At 39.2% G+C, this 8,938-nt stretch overlaps 1 pseudogene; it reads left to right on the top strand.

The window, feature by feature from the left end:
* Nucleotides 1–7,605: 7,605 nt before the first annotated feature.
* Nucleotides 7,606–8,433, top strand: LOC109569269 (ubiquitin-conjugating enzyme E2 G1 pseudogene; annotated as a pseudogene).
* Nucleotides 8,434–8,938: the final 505 nt, after the last annotated feature.

Below are 8,938 nucleotides of genomic sequence, written 5' to 3'. Positions count from 1 at the left end.
ACAACCCATGGACAGAGGAGCTTGGTGGGGTACAATCCATAGGGTTGCAAAAGAGTTGGATACGACTTGGTGACTAAATAACAAAAGCAAGATTAGAAGACCCTGAAAGCCAGCAGAAGAGGATTGAATCTGACAGGATGATGTTGAAGAGGAAGAAATATAGTCAGGCACTGGCTGAATGCATCTCAGCTTCTTTCTTTGGTATTCATGGCCTTCCCCAGGTTTTTGGGTTTGGTGGGTCATGAAACTGAGTAGGGTTGGGATTTCTGGTTAGGCTGACCTGTGTGGAATGATGCACACATTGATGGGCATGTTTAGAATCCTACACATAGATGCCTCTATCCTCAACAAACAGGACACCTTTCTCTCCATTCTCTGCTGCCCTAGGCCACACTGAACTCTTCACTGGTCCTGCACCTCCAGCTTTGAGCACCACATCAACCCCTGAAATGATCTTTGGGAAACACTGTCCAACCATTCTCTCCTTTGTCTCCCATAGCTCTTAGGATGTGGCCCAAGCTCCTTAACTTGGTATGCAAGGCCTCTCGTGTTCCCGCCCTTGACACTCTCTCCAGCCTGCCTCCTCTCTCCTCCTGCTCCTATCCCTGCCCCTCTCTGATATGGATCCAGCTCTCTGGTTACATCAGGTCACTTGCTGTGTCCTTGAATGTACTTTTCCACCTCTGGGTCTTTGCTCACACTGTGCTCTGGAGCCGAAGTGTCTTCCCCCCAGCTTCTCTTTTTCCACACCCTGCCCATCTTCCCTATCTACATCGTCTTTACCAACCTGCTTCTTATTTATTTTTTAAAGAATTTGTTTATGATTATTTGGCTGCATCTGGTCTTAGTTACAGCATGCAAGATCTTTCGTTAGGGAGCACATACTCTCTAGTTGTGACGTTCAGCCTCAGTAGTTGTGATGCTTGGGATTTCTCTAGTTGTAGTACATGGATTTAGTTGCTCTACGGCATGTGGGATCTTAGTTCCCTGACTAGTGTTTGAACCCATGTCTCCTGCATTGCAAGATGAATTCTTAACAACTGGACCAGCAGAAAAGTCCCACAAACCCACTTTTAAAAAGCTTTCACTTAAACACTAGCACTGGGACCTGAGTTGAGATTTTGGAGGTATATAGGGCCAGGTCCCTGCCTTCTAGAAGTTCATAACTTGAGAAATATATAGTTTGGAGAAGCATACATTTTGGAGAAACAGTTTATAGAGTAGTATATCTGTCTAGATTCATCCTCTTGTCTCAGGCAGAGATAAGGCTAATCCAAAAGTTCCAGTACCTAGCATGATACCTGGTACAGGGAGGACATCACAAAGAATGTATTGATTTCCCCAAGGGCAAGGATTGGATTTTATTCATTTCGTTGTACTCTCCCTGCCCCTACAATCATGTGCACTTGATAAATATATTGTGGGATTCAGTATTACATCTCATGTTGCTGCTGCTGCTGTCTCTTCAGTCATGTCTGACTCTGTGGGACCCCATAGACGGCAGCCCACCACGCTCCCCCGTCCCTGGGATTCTCTAGGCAAGAACACTGAAGTGGGTTGCCATTTCCTTCTCCAATGCATGAAAGTAAAAAGTGAAAGGGAAGCTGCTCAGTCGTGTCCAACTCTTAGCGACCCCATGGACTGCAGCCTACCAGGCTCCTCCGTTCATGGATTTTCCAGGCAAGAGTACTGGAGCGGGGTGCCATTGCCTTCTCCGACATCTCACGTACCCAGTGTAATTGTTGTCATCATTCATTCATTTATCTACTCATTCAGTACATTTACCGCATACATGTTCTTTGCCAAAACTTACGTAAGTACTGGGGATACAAATGTGAGGAGACCCAGCTCCTGCTATTCTGCAGCTTTTGTAGTTCAAGGTCAAATTGAGAAGAAGAAACACATTCCTTTAGGGAAGAGACCAGAGGCTGATGTGAATTTAACTGACCTTGTTCCCAACACTGTACATGCATCTGTTGTTTACCTTCACAACCCTGGAGGTATGAGTTCACAACAACCTTAAAATATGTATGAAGAAACTGAGGCTTGGAGCAATGATATCTAGTTAGAGGAAGAGCTGGGACTGGAATCCGAGTTGGTCTTCTGCCCAGGCCCTTGCTTTTTCTGATTCACCTGGGTCTGGATGGAAGGGAGGAAGGGAGAGAGAGAGGGAGAGAGAGAGAGAGAGCCTGAACACGGGGGTTTTGTTTTGTTTTTTAACCACCCTTTCAGTTCTGTATTGGGATGGTGCTGTGGCAGTACCTTGGGCGGGAAAGAAAACCTAAATCTGAAAATTTTCCAACACTGCCATTGGTCAATCTCCAGAATTCAGTCAAAGTTGTTACATCTTGTCTACCTCTTATTGGGAAAGAGACTCAGACCTGAAATAAACTTAGAGGAATCTGAAGCCAAGCAACTAGCCCAGTGTGGCCTCTCTCAGGGTCTGGAGGCTTGTTTTTTATAGAAGTTTGAACCCTCTGTGGCCCAAACTTTCCCTCTTGTTTGCCCAAGTCTCTTGACCAGTCTGACTAGAGGTTTATTAATTTTATTGTTTTTCTAATAGCAATTTTTAGTTTCAGTGATTTTCTCTGTTTATAATTTTATTTATTTCTGTTATGTTTGTTATTTCCATTCACTGATTTGCGTCAGTTATATTCTGTTCTTCTTTTTCTTAAGCTTAGAGCATTGGGTAAGACCATCTTATTTTTTTCCTTCAAGCATCAACAAGTTTATTTAAAAATTTTTTTTTGATTACAAAAGTTATGGTAGAAAGTAGAAGAAAAGACAAAGCTTAGAAAACTATGGATAGGCACAAAGGAAAAAAAATCACACATTATTTCACTTCCATGTAAAAGTGATTTTTTTCCCTTTATGTATGTACAACTGTTTTTTTCCTTCGTGTATGTATCTACTCACACACATCTTAATTTTTAAAATCTGGATCACAGTATACATATTCCTTTGTCATCTCATTTTTCTTCCACTTTTTTAAAAATTAATTTTTATTGGAGTGTAGTTGCTTTGCAATGTCGTGTTGGTTTCTACTATAGATAGCCTTTCTGATTTTCTAAGGCTCAGATGCTCAGTTGTGTCTGCCTCTTTGTGACTCCACAAACTGCATCCCACCAGGCCCCTCTGTCCATGGGATCTCCAGGCAAGAATGTTGGAGTGGGGTACCATTTCCTTCTCCAGGGGATCTTCCTGGCCCAGAGATCAGATCCCTCCCTGTCTCTTACATCTGCCTTGGAAAGTGGATTCTGTACCAATAGTGCCACCGGGGAAGTTTGTATTTTCTAATACAAACATTTTAATGATATAAATTTTCATCTACAAACTGTTCTACCTGCATCCCATGAAGTTTGATATGTTGTGTTTTTAATTTAACTGAGTTCAAAATATTTAAAAATTTCTTTTGCAATTTCTTTGACTCAGTTTTTTTTTCCCCACATAAACCTTTATTTATTTATTTATTTTTAATTTTATTTTATTTTTAAACTTTACATAATTGTATTAGTTTTGCCAAATATCAAAATGAATCCGCCACAGGTATACATGTGTTCCCCATCCTGAACCCTCCTCCCTCCTCCCTCCCCATACCATCCCTCTGGGTCGTCCCAGTGCACTAGCCCCAAGCATCCAGTATCGTGTATCGAACCTGGACTGGCAACTCGTTTCTTACATGATATTTTACATGTTTCAATGTCATTCTCCCAAATCTTCCCACCCTTTCCCTCTCCCACAGAGTCCATAAGACTGTTCTATACATCAGTGTCTCTTTTGCTGTCTCATACACCGGGTTATTGTTACCATCTTTCTAAATTCCATATATATGCGTTAGTATACTGTATTTATGTTTTTCCTTCTGGCTTACTTCACTCTGTATAATAGGCTCCAGTTCCATCCACCTCATTAGAACTGATTCAAATGTATTCTTTTTAATGGCTGAGTAATACTCCATTGTGTATATGTACCACAGCTTTCTTATCCATTCATCTGCCGATGGACATCTAGGCTGCTTCCATGTCCTGGCTATTATAAATAGTGCTGCGATGAACATTGGGGTACATGTGTCTCTTTCCCTTCTGGTTTCCTCAGTGTGTATGCCCAACAGTGGGATTGCTGAATCATAAGGCAGTTCTATTTCCAGTTTTTTAAGGAATCTCCACACTGTTCTCCATAGTGGCTGTACTAGTTTGCATTCCCACCTACAGTGTAAGAGGGTTCCCTTTTCTCCACACCCTCTCCAGCATTTATTACTTGTAGACTTTTGGATCGCAGCCATTCTGACTGGTGTGAAATGGTACCTCATAGTGGTTTCGATTTGCATTTCTCTGATAATGAGTGATGTTGAGCATCTTTTCATGTGTTTGTTAGCCATCTGTATGTCTTCTTTGGATAAATGTCTATTTAGTTCTTTGGCCCATTTTTTGATTGGGTCGTTTATTTTTCTGGAGTTGAGCTGTAGGAGTTGCTTGTATATTTTTGAGATTAGTTGTTTGTCAGTTGCTTCATTTGCTATTATTTTCTCCCATTCTGAAGGCTGTCTTTTCACCTTGCTAATGGTTTCCTTTGATGTGCAGAAGCTTTTAAGGTTAATTAGGTCCCATTTGTTTATTTTTTATTTTATTTCCAATATTCTGGGAGGTGGGTCATAGAGGATCCTGCTGTGATGTATGTCAGAGAGTGTTTTGCCTATGTTCTCCTCTAGGAGTTTTATAGTTTCTGGTCTTACGTTTAGATCTTTAATCCATTTTGAGTTTATTTTTGTGTATGGTGTTAGAAAGTGGTCTAGTTTCATTCTTTTACAAGTGGTTGACCAGGTTTCCCAGCACCACTTGTTAAAGAGATTGTCTTTAATCCATTGTATATTCTTGCCTCCTTTGTTAAAGATAAGGTGTCCATATGTGCGTGGATTTATCTCTGGGCTTTCTATTTTATTCCATTGATCTATATTTCTGTCTTTGTGCCAGTACCATACTGTTTGACTCAGTTTTTTTTAGAAGTGTGTTGTTTCCAAATATTTGGGTTTTTTTTTCAGATGTCTTTTTGTTAGGAATTTCTAGTTTGATTCCATTTTTTTTTTAGAAAATATATTTTGTGATTTTAATTCTTTTAAATTTGTTGAGGCTTATTTCATGGGCAGAATGTGGTAATATGTCTGTCTTGGCAAATTTATATATGTATATAATCTTTAATACGTACTTGAAAAGAGTGTTTATTCTGTTGATGTTGTGTACAGTGTTTTAGAAATGTTAGAGTAGGTCTTTTGATATAGTTATTTGGGTCTTCTTGTTTCTTACAGTTTTCTGGCTACTTGTCTTATCAGTGACTGAATGGAGAGAAGAAATTTGAAATCTCCAAATATAATTGTGGGTTTTTCTATTTTTCCTTTCAATTATATCAGATTTTGCTTCATGTATTTTGATGAACTATTATTCTATAAGCTTAGTGTATGTATTTAAGATTATTATGTATTTTTGATACATTTTTGATAAATTCTCCCTTATCATGGTATAATGTCTCTCCCTATTCTTGGTAATATTCCTTGTTCTTAAATCTATTTTGTCTGATATTAATATGGCTACCCTAACTTCCTTTTGATTAATGTTTCCATGGTATAATTTTTTCCATCCTGTTTCAACATATATATATATATATATTTAAAGTGAGGTTCTCATGGACAATATATAGGTCTTAGTTTTTAAAAATTTTAGATTGACAATCTGTCTTTTAATTGGAGGTTTGGGTCTTTTTTTTTAACTGGGGGACAACAGAGGATGAGATGGTTAGATGGCATCACTGACTCAATGGATATGAATTTGAGTAAACTCCAGGAGTTGGTGATGGATAGGGAGGCCTGGCGTGCTGCAGTCCATGGGGTCACAAAGAGTCAGATGTGACTGAGTGACTGAACTGAACTTGGATCTTTCACAACTGATATAATCATAGATGTGACTGGATTTGAAACTACTGTCTTGCTACTTGAAATTTTTTTGCCATCTGATATTGTATCCCTTTTTCCTCTTGTTATGCCTTATTTGGAATTAATTTAGTATTTTATTATTATTCCATTTTATTCTATTACTTGGTTCTTGATTATACCTCTTTGAAATATTTTTAGTGGTTGACCTAGGGTTTTCATAAACTTCTCCTATTTGTTGGTGGAATGCCAATCATTATGTAAAAAAGGAGAAGAAAATGTGGTAAATAGAATTTATGCCTGAAAGTAGGCATGTCTCCTTTTCTCTTAGACGGTTCGTTGACTTATGTTAGTCTGTGCCTCAAGTGGAGTCTACAGTGTCAGAGGGTTCTTCTTGGTCTCCTCCCTTCCTTTCTCTCCTTCCTTCCTTCCTTCATTTCTTTCTTTTTCTTTCTTTACTTCTATAGCTTCATTGATATATAACTCATATACCATAAAATTCACCATTTAAAGTGTACAATTCAACTGATTTTAGTTTATTCACAGAGTTTCACAACCATCACCGCAGTCCATTTTAGAACATGTCATCACCTCAAAAACAAAAGCCCTGTAGTTGCCAGGGAATAGGTATAGAGATTCTATTTCTGTTTGGGGGATAATGAACTTCTGGAACTAGGAACTGGTATTGGTTGTGCAACATTATGAATGCATTTAATGTCATTGAACTGTGCACCTTAAAAGTGTTAACAATAGTAAATTTGTTATTGTATTTTTACCACAATTAAAACTTTTTAAAGGAACTCTGTACCTCCCAAAGTCCCCCTATCCCCTCAACCCCTAAGCAGCCACTTCTCTACTTTTCACATGTATATATTTGCCTATTCTGCACATTTCATATGAATGGAATCTTACATTACATGACGTTTTGTGTTTGGCTTCTTTCACTTAACTTGTTCATAGGGATCATCCTTGCTATAAACTGAATGTTTATATACTCTCAAAATTCATATGCTGAAAGCCTATTGCCCAAGATGATAGTGTTAGAGGGTGCACCCTTTGGGAAATGCCTAGGTCAAGAGGGTAGCTTGACACTAATGATTGGAATTAGCGTCTTTATAAAAGAGACCCCAGAGAACTAGTTCATCCTTGATGTGAGGACGCAGCAAGAAGTCAGCAGTCTGGAACCTAGAAGACGGTCCTCACCGGAACCTGGAAGATGGCCCTCACTAGAACCTGACCATGCTGGGACCTTGATCTTGGATTTTCAGCCTCCAGAGCCATGAGAAATAAGTTTCTGTTGTGTAGAAGCTACTCAGTCTGTGATTTTTTTTCTTTTTAATATCATCCCGAATAGACTAAAACAATCCTTGTTGGACCATGTATCAGTATGATTTTATGATCAAATAACATTTCATTGTATGGGTACTATATTTCGTTTATCCATTCATCAATTGATGAGCATATAGGTTATTTCCACCTCTTGGCTATCATGAATAATGCTATTATCAAGGCGAGCAGCCTCGCACTGGCAATGAGGCACCACTGCCACAGACCAGCCTGCCTCGGCTTCGGTGCTCCGGTCGTGGGGACCTGGGTTCCTCAGCACACCCAGCTCCGGCAGCTCTGGAGCCTGTGTGCAGTCCTTTGGAAGCCCCAGTGCCAGCCTGGGCCCTTGCTGGGGAAGGATGACTGAGCTGCAGTTGGTACTGCTATAGTGAAGACATCTGGCAGAACTCAACAAAAATCCAGTGGAAGGCTTTTCAGAAGGTTTAATAGAGACAATGATCTTTACCAATGGGAAGTTCTTATTATTGCTCTTCCAGATACACTTTACGAAGGTGGTGTTTTTAGAGCTCGTCTCACTTTCCCAAAAGATTATCCCCTTTGGCCTCCTAAAATGAAATTCATTACCGAAATCCAGCATCCAAATGTTGATAAACATGGTGATGTATGCTTTTCTATTCTTCACAAATCTGGGGAAGATAAATATGGTTATGAAAAGCCAGAGGAATGCTAGTTGCCTATTCACACAGTGGAAATCATCATGATTAGTGTCATGTCTATGCTGGCAGACCCCAATGGAGACTCCCCTGCTAATGTTGATGCTGCAAAAGAATGGAGGGAAGACAGAAACGGAGAAGTCAAGAGGACAGTTGCCCTCTGTGTAAGAAGAAGCCAAGAGCCTGCTTTTTAGTGACATTTATTCAACAGCTATAACTTCACTTATTTCAGGGTCTCCAATTGAGAAACATGGCACTTTTTCCTGCACTCTACCCACCTATTGCTGGACTTCTGTTGTAACATGCTGGCAAGCACTGGCTGGAACTGGACTGTAATAAAACATGCCAGTATCAATGCTGGCAAGAGCCTAACAAATGCCAGCTTACAGATGATTGTGCATCTTGAAATCTAATGAACTGTTTAACCCTTCAGGAAGAATTGTAAAGACCTATACGTAGCACAACATGATCCGGATAGTATATATACTGTTCATGTACATCCACAAATACACCTTGTACCAAATCACACTTTCTTGCAGTAGAATAAGAATCATGTAAATTCTAAAACATTTTAGCAGGTTTTCTTTCCTTATTGTTGTTTCTTTTCAGGTTTAAAAGCATGTCAGATAAAAAGCAATTAGGATTAACAGCTTCCATTTGATTTCCTTTAAACAACTGAGGCTTCATTAAACTCTTTCCACTTACTAAACTTTTATATCTTCTTTGTTTTCACACACTCCCCTTTATTTTTATCTCTTCTGTCTGCCAGGAAGTTTTCAAATCATGTAGTTCAAATACCCAAGTACTCAATAAACAACTACTTGATTTTTAATGATGACTTCAGAGGAGTGGTCATCACTAGAGGCTTTGTAACTTTGTATTGTACCTGTACCCATCTCTCAGATTGGATACAGCAATAACATTTTTGTTGTTGTTAAGAGCTCTTGAATTCAGTCATTATCCCTGGGAACTAAAAAGACTTAGTTCTGAATTCAATTCAGATTTAAAATGATTACAT

This window comes from Bos indicus, chromosome 15, assembly GCF_029378745.1.
Source record: "Bos indicus isolate NIAB-ARS_2022 breed Sahiwal x Tharparkar chromosome 15, NIAB-ARS_B.indTharparkar_mat_pri_1.0, whole genome shotgun sequence".
Taxonomy (NCBI): domain Eukaryota; kingdom Metazoa; phylum Chordata; class Mammalia; order Artiodactyla; family Bovidae; genus Bos; species Bos indicus.
The sequence above is the reverse complement of the archived record's forward strand: the minus strand, read 5'-3'. Positions and strand labels throughout refer to the sequence as shown.